At 41.3% G+C, this 24,597-nt stretch overlaps 1 protein-coding gene across 1 annotated transcript in view; it reads right to left on the bottom strand.

Annotated features, from left to right (window-relative positions):
- plxna1b (plexin A1b) overlaps positions 1 to 24,597 on the bottom strand; it is a 142,927-nt gene that overhangs the window by 93,972 nt on the left and 24,358 nt on the right. The window lies entirely within an intron of this gene.

Below are 24,597 nucleotides of genomic sequence, written 5' to 3' on the forward strand. Positions count from 1 at the left end.
ATGAATAATGAGCAGCACAACTGTTTTCAGCACTGATAAATAATAATCATAAATGTTTCCTGATCATCAAATCATCATATTATAGTGATTTCTGAAGGATCATGTGACACTGAAGACTGGAGTAATGATGCTGGAAATTCAGCTTTGATCACAGGAATAAATTACACTTTACTATATATTCACATAGAAAACGGTTATTTTTGATTGCAATAATATTTCAATATTTTTGATCAAATAAATGCAGCATTGGTGATCATAAAGGACTAAAAAACTCTTCCTAACCCCAAGCTTTTGAACAGTAGTGTATATATGAAGAACAGAAGCAAATTGAAGTCATTATTCACTACATATAACAGACGTTTCATTCAGATCCACTGAGCATATATGAGTGTATCAAAGTAACGAGACCCAGTGGAAGTATATATTACTTATGTAAATATGATGAGGCGAGGGGAAGCGCGCTGTTCTTGCATGTTCAACACATTCATCACTTCTATTGCTCTCAATAAACATGCGCCATTAACCGAGACGCATCTCTGAGTGTGACGCAGTGATCGCTTCAGAGGATCACACACACACACACACACACACACACACACACACACACACACACACACACACACACACACACACACACACACACACACACACACACACACACACACACACACACACACACACACACACACACACACACACACACACACACACACACGCACTTAATCTCAAACCACATCAAATCCCTTACACACACACACTCAGCACACATCAATGAGCATTACACATATCAAACTGAGTTTTAGTGCCATTACAGACCCAATGCAAGGAAAATATTAAAATAAAGCCACCTGGCACAATAACCTTAGAGAAAACGATGATCAATCCACAATAAATACAACAGAATAGAGTAAATTCAAAAGGAATGATTTGCGTAATATATCAAGGTTTTAATATTAGCGAAAAATAGTCCAATAAGTTGAGATGTAATATATATCTGAGTTTGGATACCCTTTATTTTGAGTGCAATTATTACATAAATTAGTCATGAGTAATATATATAACTATATATGTTAGTATAGGGTTATGGTTTGAGGTTAGTTGCTTGTAAATATGCATAATTTACTGTTATTGCTATAGTAAGTTAAGAAACTACGTGACCTTAAAATAAAGTCTTAGCAGTTCAAGATTTGTTTAAAAACCAAAAGTGGAGGTTTGTTAGTTGAGCTGCGGAGATGTCCAATCAATATTTGCACTTTGAGTGTTTATGCATCTGCAATATGTCCCAAAAATGCCTCTGGTGCACGTAAATGTTGAACTTAACATGAACTAAGATTAATAAATGCTGTAGATGTATTGCTCACTGTCAGTTCATGTTAACTAATGTTTACAAATGCAACGTTATGGTAAAGTGTTACATAACTACTATTAAAACATGCACTATTTTGATTGTCCACTTCAGATATTCTACTATAAGTAACTTTGCAACTCCATGTCAACTAACTCTCATTAGTATATTAGTAGACTGTTAGGTTCGGGTTAGTAGAATAAGTTGAGATGCACTTGCAAAGTTACTCATATAGTCGGTTATTATAAAGGCAGATATTAAGCAGACGTCTAGTAATACTCTAATGAGAGTTAGTTGACATATAGTTGCAGATTTACTAGTATGTCTAAAGTAGACCATCAAAATAAAGTTTTACAGAGAACGATTGCTGATGTGACTGGTGTTATTTATTAGTTTTCCCTATAACAGCTCCATCAACTTGTCTTGACAAAGAAGTGGATATTTACATATATGAATAATCATTCGAAGCGTTTTATACACTGAAAACAGCAAGTGTGTGACTGGAATTTGAAATCTAGATAGCGTGGTGAATGTTTATGTGCATGTCAGTGAATGGGATGCAACATTTTCAATATAGCATCCCGTTCGTTGACAATGAGATTCAATACATTTTGGCGAGAACAAACTGGTTTTCCTCCACGATTCCCATTCTTTCCGAGAACGAAGCACCTGAACGCGGCGAGCTCGTGATTACGACTCCAGAAGTGGTTATAGTGATTATATAGAAATACTATAGAGTTCAGGGTTTAAAGATGAGAAGAATCTGCTGTGACTCTTCTGTGCCAGTCTGAACACTGTAAATTAAATTTTGCGTTTGACATCATCTATTTCACACACACACACACACACCTCATGCAAAGGCAAACTGAGGGTCTGAAAACCTGACGAATCTGCAAAGTGCACCAAACTGAGACTCCCTGCATCCCAAAACTCAGACAATGAGTTTGCCGGCTGTGTTTGCGCACGAAGGTTCCTCACGAAACTGATTTCAGACAGACTTCTCTGAGGCAGCGCTTTAATGATCTACAGCAAAACAGAGCGAGCTTTGGTGAAAACTAAGTGAATATTTAATGACTACACTAGTAATTTCTCGCTAGAAATGACATCATAAGTGGAAATCATTGATCAAAAATTTACATTTACCGGTATACACAAAATCTTTACTTTCCTAGCTCAACAAATTGTGGGATATCAAAGGCGGTGAGGGAATCTCAGGAGACAAGTGAAACTGTCTGAATGCGTTCCTCAGTTTGAGACGCAGACTGAGAGTCAGTGCCGGTGAACTAACACTGGTGTCGTGTGGTGATAGTAGCCTACTCTCTGCAGGTTTATGAGATCGTGGCATTTTGAAGTGTGTGTGTGTGTGTGTGTGTGTGTTTGACGTTGACAGCAGCGCGGATTGATAGAAATGGAAAGAAAATAGTACCGATTAAAACTGAGGTATGAATTTTGTCTGGCGTGTTTTTTGTGTGTTAAATAAATCAAGCTTTGAAACGCAAATCATTTTTTGACGTAAAAACGCACAGTTTTGAGGCCCCGGAAAGTAACCGGGAGTACTTTCATGAAAAACTTCCAGCGGCCAGAACTCTGACCAGGGAGGGTGACTACAGAGTGGGTCAGTGTGTATGCACTATAGCGCTGGTAAGGATTGCATACAACTTCCTGTCTTAAATGGGCGAACTAACCCTTTAACGCACGCACGCACGCACGCACGCACGCACGCACGCACGCACGCACGCACGCACGCACGCACGCACGCACGCACGCACGCACGCACGCACGCACGCACGCACGCACGCACGCACGCACGCACGCACACACACACACACAACCGTAGAAAAACTTTAATGACATATTAATCAGACTAAAACAGGAACAAAAATACACACAAAGCCAAACTATCTGACTGCAGCTTGATAAACACACCAGTGGAAAATACACTTCACAAAACACATAGATCTCTCTCTCTCACACTCACACACACACAGTAAACAATGCAGATATACTGTGGGAAGGGAAATAAATAAACACACACCACTCACCCACCAGAGACACAAATAACACAAATACAGGAAGTGTGTGTGTGTTTGTGTGTGTTAATCTGCAGTCACTAGAGGACTGGTCTTCCTCAGGGAGAAGCAGGCGATTACTAAGGCACTGATGCCTAAAATGAGTGTTTAAGGAAGCCAGACGTAATTAAACAATGACATATTCCACTTCCTGTCTCCCGATGTTACTGCAGCGTCCACACACACACACACACACACACACACACTCTCTCTCTCTCTCTCTCTCTCTCTCTCTAAGCGTTGGCATGTGGTGGTGTGTTGGCAGCTGGGTGGTCTCCAGGTAAGCAGGTGGGAAACAGATGCTGCAGCTGCGGTCTGGCCTGTTGCCACAGTAACACCGGTGGCATCGACCCCTGGAAGCAGTGTGTGTGTGTGTGTGTGTGTGTGTGTGTGTGTGTGTGTGTGTGTGTGTGTGTGTGTGTGTGTGTGTGTGTGTGTGTGTGTGTGTGTGTGTGTGTTGAAACAGAATCCGGTGTGCAGCGACTGAACTCACAGCGAGTGTTTAAAGGTTCATCAGAGCGACCGCAAGCCAACGCCAGCGCCGACAATTAAGAGTGAAGTGTGTATCGATCAGTGTGTGTGTGTGTGTGTGTGTGTGTGTGTGTGTGTGTGTGTGTGTGTGTGTGTGTGTGATTAACGGCGCTCTAAGGGCGTCTGGAAGGAAGTTCTTGGGGCCAAACAGGAAGTGAACAACATCTCAATGAAGGCAGAAAGGTTCAGTCTCTCCGTGTCTCATCGCTGCCTTTATCAAGTTAGACATTATTGACAATAATTACATGATAAAAATATATATTCTGCTGTTTGCTCTGAGTTTAATTCAATCCCAAGTCAAGTAAACAAACTTGGTTAGTACCATCATTTTAACCATGTGACCATTTTCAAATCTTTACAATGTCAAAATCACATCTACAATTAATATGGTAACGCGGTTATACCATGGTATTATCTGGAGAAGTTTAGCACCATGTAAGTAAAATGAAAGCATTCAAGCCATTAGAATCATGGATTTTGTGAAATGTTTTCTTCAAACACTGTGCAAACTGAATGTGCACAAAAAGTTTCATACGCAATCACATTAGAAAACAGACGCAACAAAATAATAATGAAAATCATTTCAACTATTTTCATTATTGATCTTATGGATTGTAAAGGATCATATTACCATATGCTACATTCACCACATGTTTATAATAGAGGCGAAGTGAATAAACTGATCGAAACAAGAACTGAATCATGGGAATGTTGTTCTGGGAAAAGGAGTGTGTGCCAAAGAAAACCACTGGCACATGAAGTGTCTAAGTGGTGTCAGACACACACACACACACACACACACACACACACACACACACACACACACACACACACACACACATGGTCGGCACATTTCCTCTCTCAACATTCCTCAAGTCTCTCCACCGTCACAAACTAACAAAAATACAGCAAATCACTCACACTCATACTCCTTAAAATAAATATATAAAATAAAATAAAATAAAAAAAGATTAAATGTAAAATAAATAAAGTAATCAAAAATAGCAAATAAAATAGAAATATTACATATAAAATAAATAAATAAATATTATTAAATATAAAATCATTAATAAAAAAAAAAAAAGAAAGAATAAAAAAGTGCTGTTATAAGGCATGTTTTAAGGCATCAATAGTGAATTATCTCGTGTGTTTTACATGTGTGTGTCATTTATGCTGCTTTATCTCAGTTAGGATCTCTCATATCTCCACATGCACAGGATCAAGCAATGTGTGTGTTTGGGGAAAGGTGCGCAGTGTGTGTGTGTGTGTGTGTAAGTAATGCAACAGGTTGCCATGGTAACCCCTCCTGAAGCGCTGATCGCTGCAGAACACGACCAATGAACAGATCAATCAAAATGATTAGCTTGAGTACAGCGGGAAGATCACAGCTAATACACACTGAGATTGATCCGCAACCATTACACAGCAGAACACACAGATGAGTGACAGAGCAATTACTGATGAACACAGAAACACCTCACACACACCCTCTCTAATCAGACGATACATGGACATTTTGTGATTTTTGCACTGGTAAAACGCAGGTATATAATATGATACCATAGAGAGTGTTATTTTGTGTCCTCTGGGGATTCATAGCGCTTTCCTAATAAGACATCCGTCTCCTGGCAACAGTTTCTATTAGCTAATTAACAGCCTAAATGAGGACATGCTTATTTTTGGCATCAGCGCACACACACACACACACACACACACACACACACACACACACACACACACACACACACACACACACACACACACACACACACACACACACACACACACACACACACACACACACACACACACACATGATCAAAAGGATAGTTCATTCAAAAATTAAATCCTGTCATCATTTCTTCACCCTCATGTCTTTACAAACCGCTTCTACAGAACACAAAACGAGATGCTCTTTTCACATTTACTGAAGACACAGAGACGCTCCAAATAAACATCAGCAGAATAACAGCCTTTCTTCTGAGTCATGTGAGTGAATATTGACAGTGAAACGGTGTCTGGTTTCTCACATAAAGCATCGCACGACCCAGAAGAACTGGCATGATTCCTGCAGTGTTGGAAACGCAATGACATCATGAGCATTTCACCGTTTCATTTGATAAAAATATCGTCATATCATAAACATAGAGAAACTTTAAGGTCATCACGGCAAACCGTCAAAATAAAAGTCTGGCTTAACTTGAAGAAATTGTGACAGAAACATATATTACTATTGTACAGTAGAATGCAAGTCTTAATGTTATAGCAGTAATACAATTATTAAAACTTGTTGTTGAAATGTTTACAGTAAACCTCTGCAGCACTTTGTTTGTCAAAAATTATTTGATAAAAAAATGTATTAAAATACTATAAACATTAAAAAAAACATTTAATAGGGCCATATCATTGTTTTCAAAAAAAAACTTAATTACATTTTTTTAAACAATGATAGGGCCCTATGAAATGTTTTTTTAATGTTTATAGTATTTTATCTAAATTTAATTAGACATGCTTTTATTTATAAACAAAAATTATTAAACCATTTAAATGGAATCCAGAAAAAATTGAACGGAAAACACAGAATTTGGTTAAAAACATTTTATTTTTTGAATTTGAGCAATTGTATAAGTTTCATGATTTTAAATAATTAGACTTGCTTTCGGATCAAAAGAATATAATTAAACCATTAAAACCCATCCAGAAAAAAAATTCAAGCGGAAAAAAAAAGAAATGCAGAAAAATTAAAATGAAACTTGGAACAATATATAAACTATATAAAAAATAAAACGGATTTCATAGGGCCCTAAATTGGAATATAATTGGGGTTTCGTTTCGTTCACTTACTAAACAAAAATAATATTATTAGTTTAGCTGCATGTCATGTGACCATTAAACATCATCAGAGAACTGTGAACTTGTTGATAAATTATTGAAATATTAATATCTCAGGGTGGCTTCAAGTAAATATTTTAGCTCAAAGAGCTTCAGCCTGACAAAAAAAGGGAATCCCTGCCTCAATAAAAAAAAGACAATATGAAAAGAGGGATGAAATCCCACACATCCTCTTATAGCTGAAGAGCAGATGGTAGCATGTGTAACACTCCTCCATCTGAAGAACAGATGACCTGTCTCACCTCATTACACACACACACACACACACACACACACACAAACACACATACACACACACACACACACACACACAACCAGGAAGTATGACCATATTAGCCCGGTTTTGTCAACACTGCATTGGCTCCCTATTAAACATCGTATAAATTTTAAAATATTGCTGATTACTTACAAAGCACTAAATGGTTTAGCTCCCCAGTACTTGAGCGAGCTCTTAACGCATTATAGTCCTTCACGTCTATTGCGATCTCAAAACTTTGGCCAGTTGATAATACCTAGAATATCTAAATCGACTGCTGGCGGTAGATCCTTTTTCTATTTAGCACCAAAACTTTGGAACAATCTTCCTAACATTGTCCGGGAAGCAGACACAGTCTGTCAGTTCAAATCTAGACTAAAAACACAACTCTTTGACCTGGCATACACATAACTCATTATAGACTTCTATAATTCAATGTTAGGCTGCATAGTTTAGATCAGCCGGAACCGGGAACACTTCCCATAAATCCTGATGTACTCGTTACATCATAAGAAGGATGGCGTCTACGCTAATATTAGTCTCTCTGTTTATCCCGAGGTTTACCGCAGTCCGCCGGATCCAGGCCGTATCCAGATCTGATGAAGGACACGACGAAAACGCATCCTGAAGTGTCACTAGTCTCTCTCTTGTGAAGGCCTCCTTCCCTTTACTTCTGTACTGATAAAACGTTGTCGGGATAATCCCGGTTCACATGTTTATGCGGAAGCGATAAAAAATTCTCTGAGCCACCAGGCACTGTTTTATGCAAATGAGCGGTCGGATCGCATTAAGGGTTTCTGTCGCGTTAGCGGCCCCTAAGTTAATAACTAATGATCGTTGTGACGGAAGTGAATCAATCAAAACTAACTTTAGCTGGACAATAACTTTATTCTAGAGCTGCTGTAAAGCCAAAACAATCTCTAGCCCCTTTCACACAGTGCGATGATCCCGGGAAATTGCCAAAACACCTTCTGTGTGAACGCAAACACGACCCGGGATGGATGCCGGGTTGGGGATCTTGTAACATTGCCGGGATCAGTCCCGGAACGCACGCTGTGTGAACAAAAGCTGTAATCAATGCCGTGTCGTAATGATGGCGCTGAAGCCGGGATCGTTCGCGGAACGTACGGAACGTAATGCGCTAGTTTATGATCAAATCAGAGAAAAAAATGGACAAGCGTGGTTTCATAAGCAAACTATAGACGCTGCTGAGACATTACATGTCACATCGACGTCACGTGTCTTTACGGGATTTTTACTGGGTTGTGTGTGAACGCACTCTCCGATTCCGGAAAATCACTGGCAGTGTGAATGAACCAAAATCAAACAAACCGGGTCAAATCCCGGGTCACTTTATCCGTGTATTTTCCGGAATCTCTGTGTGAAAGGGGCTTCTGTTACTTTAATTTTCTATTATCACTGTAAAGCAGCTTTGAAACAGTGCATATTGTTAAAAGCACTATATAAATGAAGGTGACTTGACTCGCTGTGAAATGTGTGTTTGCATGTTTTATCAGTCTATATCTCATGCCATTCCCCGAAGCTCCACACATCGACCCCCGTGTCCTGGCTCTCCTCCGGCTGTTTACAGGCCCTCTGAACTCAGCTTCCTCATGAACAACACACAACCTTCTCTCAGTAGTTTAGCTATGATGATCGATGCTTCTTCCTCTCAGGAAAGCATTGTTCCCGACGGACAGATACAAAAACAAGAGAAAAAAGAAGAAGGGAAAAACCTCTGCAGGAAGGCAAATTATTGAAGTTTGGGACACAATTAAAGTCTCTAAACTCAGCGTGAACCCAAACAAACCAGACACGCGCATTAGTAGGACTGCAGGATTCATAGAAATGAACTTTCAAATCACAATAAATATATGCTAAATATAAAGGATGTGTTTCAGAGCGAAGCGCGACACTGTGTTCATTTACACACAAACAGTTCATGATCCAGTGCTTTTAGTGTTGGGGCTTGTTTACAGTTGTACGGTATTTTTTTAGTCATGTTGATATATAAATCACAATAAAAATTTTGCACCCCTACAAACAAACAGCATTTAAAAATGCAATTTTAAATTAATTATTTTTAAAGGAATATTTTTACAATTATAATTGCTATAAATAAATAGCAATTGTATTTTTCCCCAAATCATGCAGCTCAAGAAATTGGTTAAACAGATTCGATATTTAACACTGTGGTTCAGCGCATTCAAACTTGCGGTCGCGCTCAGGTCACATGACACACCAGAACCAATGGCGTTTGTCAAATGTGTCATCAAGCATCTAAAACCACGAGCTGATTTCATTCTGCTTCGTTTGCGCAGTCGTGCGTCTCTTCATGTGGCCACATCTCTTGATTTTACCCATCGGGAATAGATTGGAAGGTGAAAAGGTCTCTGCACATTGTTCTTTGGTATTAATGTGCACTGATGAATCGAGCAGAAATGGGTTTTAAAAAGCAAACGAGGTCAATGTTGAGTTTATATTGATTGTATACATTCAGAGTGATTTGACATGATTATCACTGCATTGCATCATTGTGTTCCAGTATACTTCATGTTTCACAGAGGCGGTCAGAACACGCGTCTCGTACGCCGGCGGCAGCGCCAGTGATTGTAATAAATACACACACACACACACCCCCCCCCCCCCCACACACACACACATGGCTCGCCGCCGCTGAGGGGTTTGACCTCGCCTGATGGAGGGCCACAAACTATTACAAGCCTTTTCTGCTAAGAGCAGAGCAATTGAAAATCCATTCATCCGACACACACACACACATACACACACACACACACCGCCTCCATCTGCAGTTATTGGCCCACTAAACAGCACAATACACACACGCTATCATGAGAGCGACACACACACATACGCAGGGCAATTATGACAGAAGTCAAGAGTGTGTTTGAGAGACACGTCTTTACCACAGATATTCACACACACATTCATACACTAGCGCTGCACGATATTGGAGAAAAATGTGATGACTTGTTAAATAAAGCGATAATGCTTTAAGTGTGAAAAATTAATTTAAATTATATTTAAAAACTGAAAATGATATAACCAACATACATGTTTGACATTCTTTTACTGTAGTAAGTGTAATTTTAACTTCAGTGTTTGGGGTTTTAGGCCTACATTAGGTTTATTTAACAACAGAATTTGAATAATCAAATGTACACATAAAACACTGCCTAGTCTTCACTGAATGAATTCAATATATATATATTGATTGTTGTTAAAGCTACAAAAGTTATTCAGTCAAGAGCAGTGAGTGATTTTCTCTGTTTATGATGTTTTGATTAATGTTAAGCACGCACACACACACGCACACACACACACACACAAACACAAACACAAACACACACACACACACACACACACATACACATACACATACACACACACACACACACACACACACACACACACACACACACACACACACACACACACAGACAGAAGAAGGTTTATTAGGCTGATGTCACTTTAAGAGCTGGACGGATCCAATATACTGTTACACACACACTTTATTTCTCAACTGTTTAAATGCACAAGAAATAACTGTGTATGGCCATATAAAACTGGGTAAGAGAACTGTATCACGACTCACACACTTCCTGTGCGCTTGAATACTTCGCTTATTGCATTTAATAACATTAAGCATGTCACATGTATGTAACAATCATACTTATCCAGTCTACTCTCTGTTGTCTGCATCGACCTAAAACTTTCACTTTTTGTAAAGTTTTGGAGTATTAAAATCATGCAAGTTGTTGTGATATATATACACATATCGCAATGTTTCGATATGTCGTGCAGGCCTATGCTTTACTGCCATTGGCTGTGTCTGAAAGTGTAGGCAGAGTAACAGTTCAATGATCTACAACAAAATAGAGAGAGCATTTGTGATAACTAAGTGAGTATTTAATTTAGATTTAGTTTTATTTAACAATAACCACACTGGACTAAACCACTAGAAAGGACTGGTTTTCTCTGAAGTGTTCAAGTGTGTTTTTCAGTCACGATTTCAAATCAAATGCAAACCGCCTGTGTTTTTCCTCAGACAACTGATGTAAAAATTACAAAGAAAATTACTACTTTTCTTCTACCCATAATGCAACCCGGACAGGAATAACTGTGCGCTTTCCTCCTCAACACTGCATTCATTTACACCTCTAAATACTGTAACATTTCCAGCGGTGCACCTGCAAACTATCTGTGTAAAACAGCAGCTGGTGCTTCAAGTAATGCTGGATACACCAGTCATAAAAGAGAATTAAATCATAAAATCAATAAAGATTTGTGCAGAACGGACACTAAGTATAACATTATCATCTTATCACACGTGCAATGGGTTTCAGGCCCTTCTGCAAAGCTCACACCCCGACTATAGATAGACATATTAGTGAAATCCCCAATGATCTCAATCTCGATCAGTATATACATGAAATCACAGACATCCAGTGCTGAAAACTGTCATCCGAATGTCGTTTATTCCGTTTGAAGAGCAGCAAGTGACAGAATTTTCAGTTTTGGGAGAAATTTTCCTTTATAGCCATAGCGAGATGAAGAATCACCTCCCAACGAGAGACACACACACACACATTTACTTCACTATCTAATAGGGGTGTGCATTGGCACTGCCCTCACAATTCGATTCGATTACGATTCACCAGGTAACGATTCGATTCAATTCGATTCTACGATGCATCAAAATTCTGCACACAACAAGGCAAATTTCTCATCAGTCATGAGGCAATACAAGCAGTCAGATATTGAACAACAGATTTTATTGGCTGCTATGTGTGTATACTCTCCTGTATCGTTGACATAAATCTCATTAAATAAAATTGAATGGTACAGGGTATTGGATATGGCATTTTCAAACCTGAATCATTTCAAAACATGAATCACTGCTTTCAGTGCTTGACGAATGTTTCTCTTCTCTCTGCTTTAGAACTATTTGAAATTAAATAGATCACTAACAGACAACTTTTCCCAGCAGTGACCATAAGTTAGTTGTATTGCCAACGTGTCGTGCTTGATTTTAGCAGGTTAAGTCTTATCTAATTTCCCATTAACCTCGTAGAATCCGACATGTGCCCAGATGTCCGCTTTCCAAGCTTTGGGTGCGTTTTTGATTACCCGTCTATCGCGGTCATCTCCCTCCGCCTCAGCCATCTTTATTGTTGTTATTATGGCCCCGGAAGTAATTGAAACTTCAAAACTTTATTGTCCAAGGCCAGAAAATAAACAGTGACATTATCGATTATGGCACTTTGCCGCATTGCGATGCATCGCCGAATCGATTATTGTTGACACCTCTACTATCTAAATGGGGACTTTCCATAGATGTAATGGATTTTATACTGTACAAACTGTATATTCTCTTTCCTTACACTAACCCGACCCATCGCACACACACACACCTTTCTGAATTTTTACATTTTTAAAAAAACCTTTAATTACTTATTTTTACACCAGATATACAAATAAGGATGTCCCTAAAGGAAGATTTAATCAAGTTTTGGTCACTTCTGGGTACAAATTTGTCCCCGAAATATAGTTAAGTACACACACACACACACACACACACACACACACACACACACTAAATCCTCTTTTATCCCTCACTGAACTCATTCTGGGCTGGTCAGATGCTTCTCTTGGCCTGATGTACGTGTCCGATGGTCTGCCAGCGCAGAAACTCCAGATTTAACACTCGTTCATCTGCTGCTCCTGAACACTGAAACACATCCATCGCCGACAGAGCCTCGATGATCACGCCAGAAAAATGAGCTCGTCGCACAATGTTTGAACATGCTGAGCGTGCTTATATAGTCCTTCACGTGATGTACTGCGCTCTCCAGCAGAGAGAGTCACTCAGTCACTCGTCAGTGGATTCATGAGAGCGCTTCATCTGTAAGGGGAGCTTCAGATGAACACACACACACACACACACACACAACGCACCTGAAAGAGGAGCTTCAGATGAATGAACACACACACACACACACACCATCAATGCATCTAAAAGAGGAGCTTTAGATGAACGAACACACACACACGCGCACACACACACACACATCCACACGTACACTCACGCACACACACACACCATCAACGCATCTAAAAGAGGAGCTTTAGATGAACGAACACACACACACACACACACACACACACGCGCACACACACACACACATGCACACGTACACTCACGCACACACACACACACACCATCAACGCATCTAAAAGAGGAGCTTCAGATGAACGAACACACACACACACACACACACACGCACACATGCACACACACACGCGCACGCACACGTACACTCACACCATCAACACATCTAAAAGAGGAGCTTTAGATGAACGAACACACACACGTGCTCAACGCATCTGAAAGAGGAGCTTCACATCCTCAACCCTTCAGATTTATTTTTTTCTAAAATATGATTGGATGAGCCGAATTCTACAGTCAAACCTAAAGTTATTCAGACACCAGATATATTTTTTTATATACTTTTTACTAGTTGGTGCAGGACTCTATAGTTAATTTATGTAAGAGAGGAGAGCATAATAATGTAAACTGTGACATATTATACCCCGATATTCTTCATACAGTGACTACCAGTAAAATTATAAAAATTTGGGACCAAATATGATTCCGACACTTTGAGCTGATCATGTTTTGCTGAAGTGTTTTTTCTTTAATAACTAATGCGACATTTTTACACCACAGACTGAACAACATGAAGCATTGCTTGGTGATTCTTTGAGATAAATTAGCATTATCTAATTGTGTAGTTAAATTTAACATCTGACAGATATTCATCATAATTAATGTGTGAGAATCCAACAGAAGGACGGACAAAACCAGTGAAATATCAAACCAGTTCTCGTCATATTTTATTACCATTTTCTAAACTACAGTGAATAAACTGTGATAATGTGAGAAATGTTGAAGGTGTCTGAAAACATTCTGGTTTGACTGTATATTAAAGCATAACTGGAGAATATCAGTGACTTGAGCCAGTAGAAACACACTAAAACAACTGTATAGCTACAAAATAACCACACACAATACTCGAACACCATGGAAGTGAGTCTGCAGTCAGTTGATAGGAGTGTAACAATATATCGTGTCAAAATATATAGTTCACACAAAATGAAATATACTGTGAGAAAAAAATTCAAGTTTACAGAGTTTTAGAGTCAGTACTACTAGGGCTGCAGCTATCGATTCTTTTTGTAATCGATTAATCTGATCGATTAATCGGATAATTTTTTGTGTGTTTTTAAACAACTAAAACAAATAATGCATAACGAAAATGATGTGGCTGTAAAATGATCAAGCATTTGGCTTTTATTTCTCAAAAGACAAAAAAACAAAAACTTATTCCAACTCCAACATTTGGCTCCAAAACTAGGCCTATTTATTGCAATTTTTACCCATTTAGTATAAGTGCCAACAATGTTCTATGCTCAATTACTTTGGTAGCCAATTAAAATGTCTTCCCCGAAAGTACGAGTGGATTTGGAGAAGCAGGCTGGGGAATTTCATTTTTTGTTGTTGTCTGTAACTATTTGGAAGACGTGACATACAAACAAGGTCTCGCAAACACTACAATACAATATGTGTTCCTCCATCACGTCGCGGTGTATACAGTGAATGCATGCTGAAATTATTGTTGCGTGAAATTATCTGACTGGCGCGTGAGAGAGACGAGGGTGCATGTGTGTGTGTGTGTGTGTGTGTGTGTGTGTGTGTATGCGTGTGTGTCTGTGTCTGTTTGTGTGTGTGTGTGTGTCTGTGTCTGTTTGTGTGTGTGTGTGTGTGTGTGTGTGTGTGTGTGTGTGTGTGTGTGTGTGTGTGTGTGTGTGTGTGTGTGTGTGTGTGTGTGTGTGTGTGTGTGTGTGTGTGTGTAAGTGAAGGGGTTCACACACCGAACGCAACTTTAATTATATGCGCGAGCAGTGTTGTGCAAGTTACTTCCACACTGTAATATATTATACATTACTTGTTACTGGTATTTACAAGTAATTCATTGGCTTACAATATTACTGTCTCAGAATTGTAATGCGTTACATTATTCCTGTATTACTTTTGAGTTACTTTCACCAAAATAACTATACAGAAGTAGAACTTAACATTCTAAAATGATTAGGGCTGTAAATATGCGATATGAAACCGAAATCGCGACACTCAGATCCACGAACCTGCAGAATGGCGATACACACCTTCCAACTCCCAGCGTTATCCATACCGTCCCGATCCAATGCTACCACATCTTTAAATTACTATTAGCCTAGTATTATTTGAAGTTAACTTAACATTATAAAATATGTAGACCTACACCACAAAGCTAGTTGAGGATAAATTATTTAAAATTTGGGAATTCCAGCGTTATGGACATTACATTTGCAGACTTGCAGTCAAAACTTATATATAAATTCTCAGAAAATGCATTAATACCAAAATATTGAAACGTCTGTTTATCCATAGGCTCCTCCCAGAAAGGAGTCCAGACATTAGAAAAATATCAGTCTACACATGCGTTTTATATTTAATATTAGGGAAATCGACAGTCATGTGTGACAAAAAAAAAATCTTTAACTTTTAGGAGGCAACGATTTTTGTTGTTGTAATTCTGTAAATTACACTGCGAAAATCTAATGAAGAAGGGTTGGCTCTCCACAGAACATAAAATATTCATTTTAATTTATTTTTCGTGTATGCATTTATGAGGAAAAAATGTTAGAGACGTGACAGTTCTCCGTTACGGACGCGACCGCTCTGAAGCGGCACTAACAAGACTGCTTTAAAACTTTCACAGACACCTTACACAGAAGACACGAAGCCTTTCTTTAAAGTGAAATTCGTTTTGTATTAATTGTACGGACCTGAAAAATATATCTATATTGAAATGTCTACTTGTAAACAGAACAATTCAAAACGAAAGAAAACAGACTGCTCTCTGCTTATGAAATGAAATGTGCATTTCTCTCTGGTGCATTCACTACTGCGAAGATCGCGAGTCAGCATCGTCAACTTCATCTTGACTTTATTAATAAACAATCAACATGTCTCCTTGCTATATTTGACATATTCATAATCATTGCTTTTGCCGGTTCTTTGTGACAGCTTTTAGGTGCTTTATCAGCAGCGCCGCCGCCCTTACATGAACGCGTCACCACGGCATCAAAAACATGATTGTGTGATGAAAACATGAAAAATACCACATAAACATAGCCTAACTGTTTAGAAAGAAAACACAGAACGAATAGCCTAATGCGCATATGTCCATCTCGCGAATGTAGTCTTCTTCATGCCATCTTCACCATTAGCCGATTTTCCACTGGCCAGCGCGAGCACAGAGGCCGAAATCATACCTCACGGCACTCCTGTAAAAAATAAATCGCTATACAAATATATCAGACGCTGCCATTTAGTCTTTAATTACAGACTTGGACATCACACGCGGCTATTGACTGACCACGAACAGGTAATTTAGCCTACTTGCATCTTTCATTCGTTAATGTCTGGCGCTCTTGCTGTTTTTTTTGTTTTGTTTTTTTTTACAATTAAAACTAAAAGTCTGTTGTAACGCAAGCCTTACCGAACATGTACCGAGTAAAATATTACTGAAAATTGATTAGTAATGCCTTACACTACTGCGTTACGGCAAAACGTAATATGTTACTGTAATGCATTACTTTTGTAACGCGTTACTCCCAACACTGTGCGCGAGTAGATTATACAAAGTCAGTGCATAGACGCGAATAGACTCTTCATTCGCGCCGGGCGACGCGAATGACGCGAACGTCTTCCGCGCACGTTGAAAATTTTTAACTCGAGCGAATGTTTAAGCGTCTAACTAGATCCGATAGACGCGTATTTGACGCTCTATTCGCGTTCGGTGTGAACAGACCATTAGGTTATGTTTCAGTGGCGCTTGGTGAGAGCATGGAGTGGATGTTTTCGGTTCAGATTCTGAATCATTGAAGTGATGAAGTCATACTGTTGTGGTATGCCAGGTCTACTTCGCAGTAGACACATTGCACCTTGTTCTCTTCCTTTTTAAGTAGCCTATGTATTGATCCCAAACTTTAGACATTCTCTGCAGTTTATGGACATCTTTACTCTCCGCCATCGCGCCAAATAAATTCAAAATGTATCACGCGCTATAGTATAGATCCGCGTATAGTGAATTACATTTTAAATAGGAATTTAACGAGGCTTCGAGGCAGAGTTTTTGCCTCGGGGAATTTTTTTAATCGAGTAACTCGAGGAATCGTTTCAGCCCTAAGTACTACATTAAACCACTATATATAATGTTGAATATAATGTATAATAATGCAATGGTGGATATTTGTGGCTCCTGATAATGCCAAACGTCTGATGTTACCAGTAAAAAGTGTCCTACATTATTTTAAATATATCGAGTCAGTGGAAGAGTTCAGCATATTCGTCTAAAATAATTCAGTATTTTCAGCTTCAGAATCATGGATATTGTTATTCTGGTGTCTCTACTGTCCTGCATTGGGTTTCAGCACCGAGACTATTCATTTACACACACGATGTAACATCAAATTTAGCATTTTAATCAACAGTTCATTCTTTGTTAACCTTTTACCATATGTCTTGGAGTATCGCAATAATATCGTATCGTGAGTTCAGTTTCGTGATATGTATCGAATCGTATCAGTCACTACACATCAAGGTATTGCATTGTTACACCGTGTCTAACTACACGCGACACGCGATAAAAAGCGTCTTTTCCGTGTTAATCAGAGTTTTTGTCCTAACCAGCCGCGACGGCGACACGAGACGATACTATTTTAGAAACGGTTTCTATTTTTCTGCGACGTCGCGGCTGGAATAACAAACACAAAGCTTGGCAATGATAATCTCAGTTTCTGTTTATGTGCTTTATTTAATGTTAAAAGCATGCAATGTGACTTTGAATATCATCCAGTCAGTGGCGCCACCAGGGGGTGGCCAGGGGTGGCCGTGGCCACCCCTGGCCGACTCCTGGCCACCCCACTGGCCACCCCAATGACCAGTATAAATTTTAGTAGCATCAGTTATGCATTTCATAAATAAGTCAAAAATATTCTTTAGTAAAAGAAGACGGGGAATTATGTGTCGTGATGTGCTTTTTAAGTGCCAAATGGTTACAGTATACTGTTACAGCAGCTTTTCGATGTGTCTTTGCCACGTTTTGACAAGCAGGGATGCAAACAGCGCGCTTTTCGGCCCCTCCCGCTTTTTTCACGTCAGTTTGGGTGACAAAGTCATCTGAAGTCATTCCACGGATTAATGTGAGGGACAGAAGTCTACTTACATCATTAAAGTAGGAAACTCGTTTTCCCTCCTCTGCGGCTGTCAGTCATTCTCCATTCATATTCAAACAGCGCGCGCGCCTCTTGGATGCACGGTAAAACTCTCTCCAATATGATATATTCACATTATAATGCATGATCTGTATATAAAAGGCTGTAGATTTGCATAAAATTACTTTATTTTGGTGGAGTTTGTTGCTGCTGTTTTTAAACGACTCACTATCGTGTGCTTGTTGGACTATGAATTGGCATCAAACGCACAATAACTGGAATTTAAAACTTTGAAACAAAGGAACAAATCGCACTAGGATTTGTGCGCTCGACATTTCTTCGCTTTCTGACGTGAACTTTTAAATGCGCACTTATGCAGCGCAGCGCTGAAGTAATGTAGCCTACTATTATTGTAAAGTGTTACCCATCATTTCTGCCCCCGCGAATCCCGCGATGCGCATACGCGCTGTGTGCGCTCTGTTTTTCATGTTATCATGGGTTTGCGCACTGGAATATTATTAAAAGCCAATATATTTCGTTATACCTAGCCTGCTCAATACATTTAAAATAAGCATAATTTAATTGTATATTATTTCTTTGTAGTGTAGGGTATATATGCAATTCTGAATTCTTGACATTAATAGCCTATATAAATATAAAATTGTGAAATGTATGATTGCCTGATTGAATTTTATAAGATAACTAATAGTAATTTGTTTTTATTAACATATTTAGATTTTATAAAATCACTGTGCAGATTTTTTCAAGAATTACTTTTTGATGCTAATTTATACACTCATTAAGTTTATTAAAATTCATAATACATTTATGTAATATTTATAGGTGTTAACTGTAATCTTACACTGCAAAATAATAACTTAAAAAGGATTAAATTCATCACAATTATGTAAGTATCTGGAAATTTGCCATGGGGCGAGGGCCCTTATATATATCATATCTATATAATATATATCATTATATATAATATAATATATATTAGTAGGGCCCTACTGATATCATTAGTAACATTAAATATAACACAATAAACCAAAGTATATCAGGAGGAGTTTCCTTAAGTCTTAAGTTAAGTTTTAAGTTTCCTTAAGTTTTCTACAGGCCGGTTTACTACAACAGTAGAATAAAATTCTGAAATTATGGTTTATAGTTTTGGTGTGCCACCCCAAGATTTTAAGTGGCCCCATCTGGCCACCCCTATGAAAAATTTCTGGAGGCGCCTCTGCATCCAGTGCTCCAGCTTTGTAGCCGTAAAAGCAACAATGGATAATTCACCTCAGATCTTGAAATTTAACAAATGAAAACTAGAACGTTCAAACTGTGAACAAACACGTGTATTCTTTGACAAAGATTGTTTTAGTAACTCAGTAGCCTATGTATTTGAATAATGTTTAAATGTTGTAATATTTGTGAATTTGATTATGTAGCCTGACATAATTGTCTTGCGAGTGCCGTTGTGATGAAGTGTTGGTTCCCAGCTTAGGACCCCATTAGTATGCCTGATCTAAATCTGTTCTCGCAAAACTGTTAATAAGAAAAATAGCAATAAACTCAAATTAACATTATTTCATGGTTCTTTTAATAACACAATTTGTACAACATATTTTGCTGATTATTACGATAAAAATAATGACAAATATAATTGCATTAGGAGTTGCTGTGAACACGGTAAGGCAGTATAAGCTCGGGTGAAGCTCCGCTAACGCTAGCACGCTCATCGGATAGCTCAGCTGCATGCTATGCTACTATCTAAGCTAACTAAAAAACCACTAAGATCGGAAAAATGTTTATCACAATCTATAGCTTCGGTTATACACTAGTATTTGAAACATTTAAGTTAAAAGACATTAATGACTCGTTATAGCATAGTTAAAATGACTTCTATAATAAAGTGATTTTGTCTGATTTGTAACCAGGCACTAAAGCGATTACCCATAAAACGCGCTTTGAACCAATCGCATTGCTTGGGTCCTGAGCTGGGACCCATCTCTTCAGTGGGACCTAACACTTCACCACGACCCAACACTTCACCACGACCCAACACTTCACCACGACCCCAACACTTCACCACGACCCCAACACTTCACCACGACCCAACACTTCACCACGACCCCAACACTTCACCACGACCCCAACACTTCACCACGACCCCAACACTTCACCACGACCCAACACTTCACCACGACCCAACACTTCACCACGACCCAACACTTCACCACGATCCAACACTTCACCACGACCCCAACACTTCACCACGACCCCAACACTTCACCACGACCCCAACACTTCACCACGACCCAACACTTCACCACGACCCCAACACTTCACCACGATCCAACACTTCACCACGACCCAACACTTCACCACGACCCCAAAACTTCACCACGACCCCAACACTTCACCACGACCCAACACTTCACCACGACCCAACACTTCACCACGACCCCAACACTTCACCACGATCCAACACTTCACCACGACCCCAACACTTCACCACGACCCCAAGACTTCACCACGACCCAACACTTCACCACGACCCAACACTTCACCACGACCCAACACTTCACCACGACCCCAACACTTCACCACGACCCAACACTTCACCACGACCCAACACTTCACCACGACCCCAACACTTCACCACGACCCCAACACTTCACCACGACCCCAACACTTCACCACGACCCAACACTTCACCACGACCCCAACACTTCACCACGACCCAACACTTCACCACGACCCAACACTTCACCACGACCCCAACACTTCACCACGATCCAACACTTCACCACGACCCCAACACTTCACCACGACCCAACACTTCACCACGACCCCAACACTTCACCACGACCCAACACTTCACCACGACCCAACACTTCACCACGACCCAACACTTCACCACGACCCCAACACTTCACCACGACCCAACACTTCACCACGACCCAACACTTCACCACGACCCCAACACTTCACCACGACCCAACACTTCACCACGACCCCAACACTTCACCACGACCCCAACACTTCACCACGACCCCAACACTTCACCACGACCCAACACTTCACCACGACCCCAACACTTCACCACGACCCAAAACTTCACCACGACCCCAACACTTCACCACGACCCAACACTTCACCACGACCCAACACTTCACCACGACCCCAACACTTCACCACGATCCAACACTTCACCACGACCCCAACACTTCACCACGACCCCAACACTTCACCACGACCCAACACTTCACCACGACCCAACACTTCACCACGACCCCAACACTTCACCACGACCCCAACACTTCACCACGACCCAACACTTCACCACGACCCCAACACTTCACCACGATCCAACACTTCACCACGACCCCAACACTTCACCACGATCCAACACTTCACCACGACCCCAACACTTCACCACGACCCCAACACTTCACCACGACCCAACACTTCACCACGACCCAACACTTCACCACGACCCAACACTTCACCACGACCCCAACACTTCACCACGACCCAACACTTCACCACGACCCAACACTTCACCACGACCCAACACTTCACCACGACCCCAACACTTCACCACGACCCCAACACTTCACCACGACCCCAACACTTCACCACGACCCAACACTTCACCACGACCCCAACACTTCACCACGACCCAAAACTTCACCACGACCCCAACACTTCACCACGACCCAACACTTCACCACGACCCAACACTTCACCACGACCCCAACACTTCACCACGATCCAACACTTCACCACGACCCCAACACTTCACCAGGACCCCAACACTTCACCACGACCCCAACACTTCACCACGACCCAACACTTCACCACAACCCAACACTTCACCACGACCCAACACTTCACCACGACCCCAACACTTCACCACGACCCAACACTTCACCACGATCCAACACTTCACCACGACCCCAACACTTCACCACGACCCCAACACTTCACCACGACCCCAACACTTCACCACGACCCAACACTTCACCACGACCCCAACACTTCACCACGATCCAACACTTCACCACGACCCAACACTTCACCACGACCCCAAAACTTCACCACGACCCCAACACTTCACCACGACCCAACACTTCACCACGACCCAACACTTCACCACGACCCCAACACTTCACCACGATCCAAAACTTCACCACGACCCCAACACTTCACCACGACCCCAACACTTCACCACGACCCAACACTTCACCACAACCCAACACTTCACCACGACCCAACACTTCACCACGACCCCAACACTTCACCACGACCCAACACTTCACCACGACCCAACACTTCACCACGACCCAACACTTCACCACGACCCCAACACTTCACCACGACCCCAACACTTCACCACGACCCCAACACTTCACCACGACCCAACACTTCACCACGACCCAACACTTCACCACGACCCAACACTTCACCACGATCCAACACTTCACCACGACCCCAACACTTCACCACGACCCCAACACTTCACCACGACCCCAACACTTCACCACGACCCAACACTTCACCACGACCCCAACACTTCACCACGACCCAACACTTCACCACGACCCAACACTTCACCACGACCCCAACACTTCACCACGACCCCAACACTTCACCATGACCCCAACACTTCACCACGACCTAACACTTCACCACGACCCCAACACTTCACCACGACCCAACACTTCACCACGACCCAACACTTCACCACGACCCAACCCCGACCCAACACTTCACCACGACCCCAACACTTCACCACGACCCAACACTTCACCACGACCCCAACACTTCACCACGACCCCAACACTTCACCACGACCCAACACTTCACCACGACCCAACACTTCACCACGACCCAACCCCGACCCAACACTTCACCACGACCCCAACACTTCACCACGACCCAACACTTCACCACGACCCAACACTTCACCACGACCCAACACTTCACCACGACCCAACACTTCACCACGATCCAACACTTCACCACGACCCCAACACTTCACCACGACCCCAACACTTCACCACGACCCCAACACTTCACCACGACCCAACACTTCACCACGACCCCAACACTTCACCACGACCCAACACTTCACCACGACCCAACACTTCACCACGACCCCAACACTTCACCACGACCCCAACACTTCACCATGACCCCAACACTTCACCACGACCTAACACTTCACCACGACCCCAACACTTCACCACGACCCAACACTTCACCACGACCCAACACTTCACCACGACCCAACCCCGACCCAACACTTCACCACGACCCCAACACTTCACCACGACCCAACACTTCACCACGACCCCAACACTTCACCACGACCCCAACACTTCACCACGACCCAACACTTCACCACGACCCCAACACTTCACCACGACCCAACACTTCACCACGACCCAACCCGACCCATCACTTCACCACGACCCAACACTTCACCACGACCCAACACTACACCGCACCGTCTAGATGACTCTCTGGTGCTGTGCACTTGCCGCGAGACTCCGCCCACACGCTGTTCTGATTGGCTGTGCGTTTTGATTGATTTGATGCATCTCGTAGTCGCGTCACGTCTCGTGTGGACAAACAAATTATTTGTCGCTGGAATCGTATGGCATCGCGTCTGGTTCTGACACGGCGTCATTGTTCCTCTGAAATCTTCATCCATTTTAAACAGCTGTGAATCACAACCTCTCGTGTGTGTGTTCCTGCCCACACACACATCATTCAGAAATAAAAATGTTTCACAATAATCTGAATGCGGTTCCGGTTTCAGATCCAGATATTGATTGAGGTGAAGCTCAGTAACACACACACTTCTGCATTAATATTTAATTAAGGTTAATCCTGAAATTTAAACCGCTCGCTGGGCAAGACACATTCATCATGATTAAGTCAGAGCAGTGACCCGGTTATGGACCGCTGAGACTGCAGGTGAAGGACTGTGTCTTTACTGCGCTTGTCATTATGGGATGTCACATGCACTTGTAAAAGCCCTCATGTGTCTGTAGATCTAGTGTTTGACTCTCAGTCTAATAAGCGCTTGTGTTTAAACAGAATCCAGTGCGACTGCAGCACTATCAGCACCAGGAGACACACACACACACACA

Source organism: Siphateles boraxobius, unplaced genomic scaffold (genome assembly GCF_051911475.1).
Source record: "Siphateles boraxobius isolate OS27281-9 unplaced genomic scaffold, OSU_SipBor_1 27, whole genome shotgun sequence".
In the NCBI taxonomy this organism is placed as follows: Eukaryota; Metazoa; Chordata; class Actinopteri; order Cypriniformes; family Leuciscidae; genus Siphateles; species Siphateles boraxobius.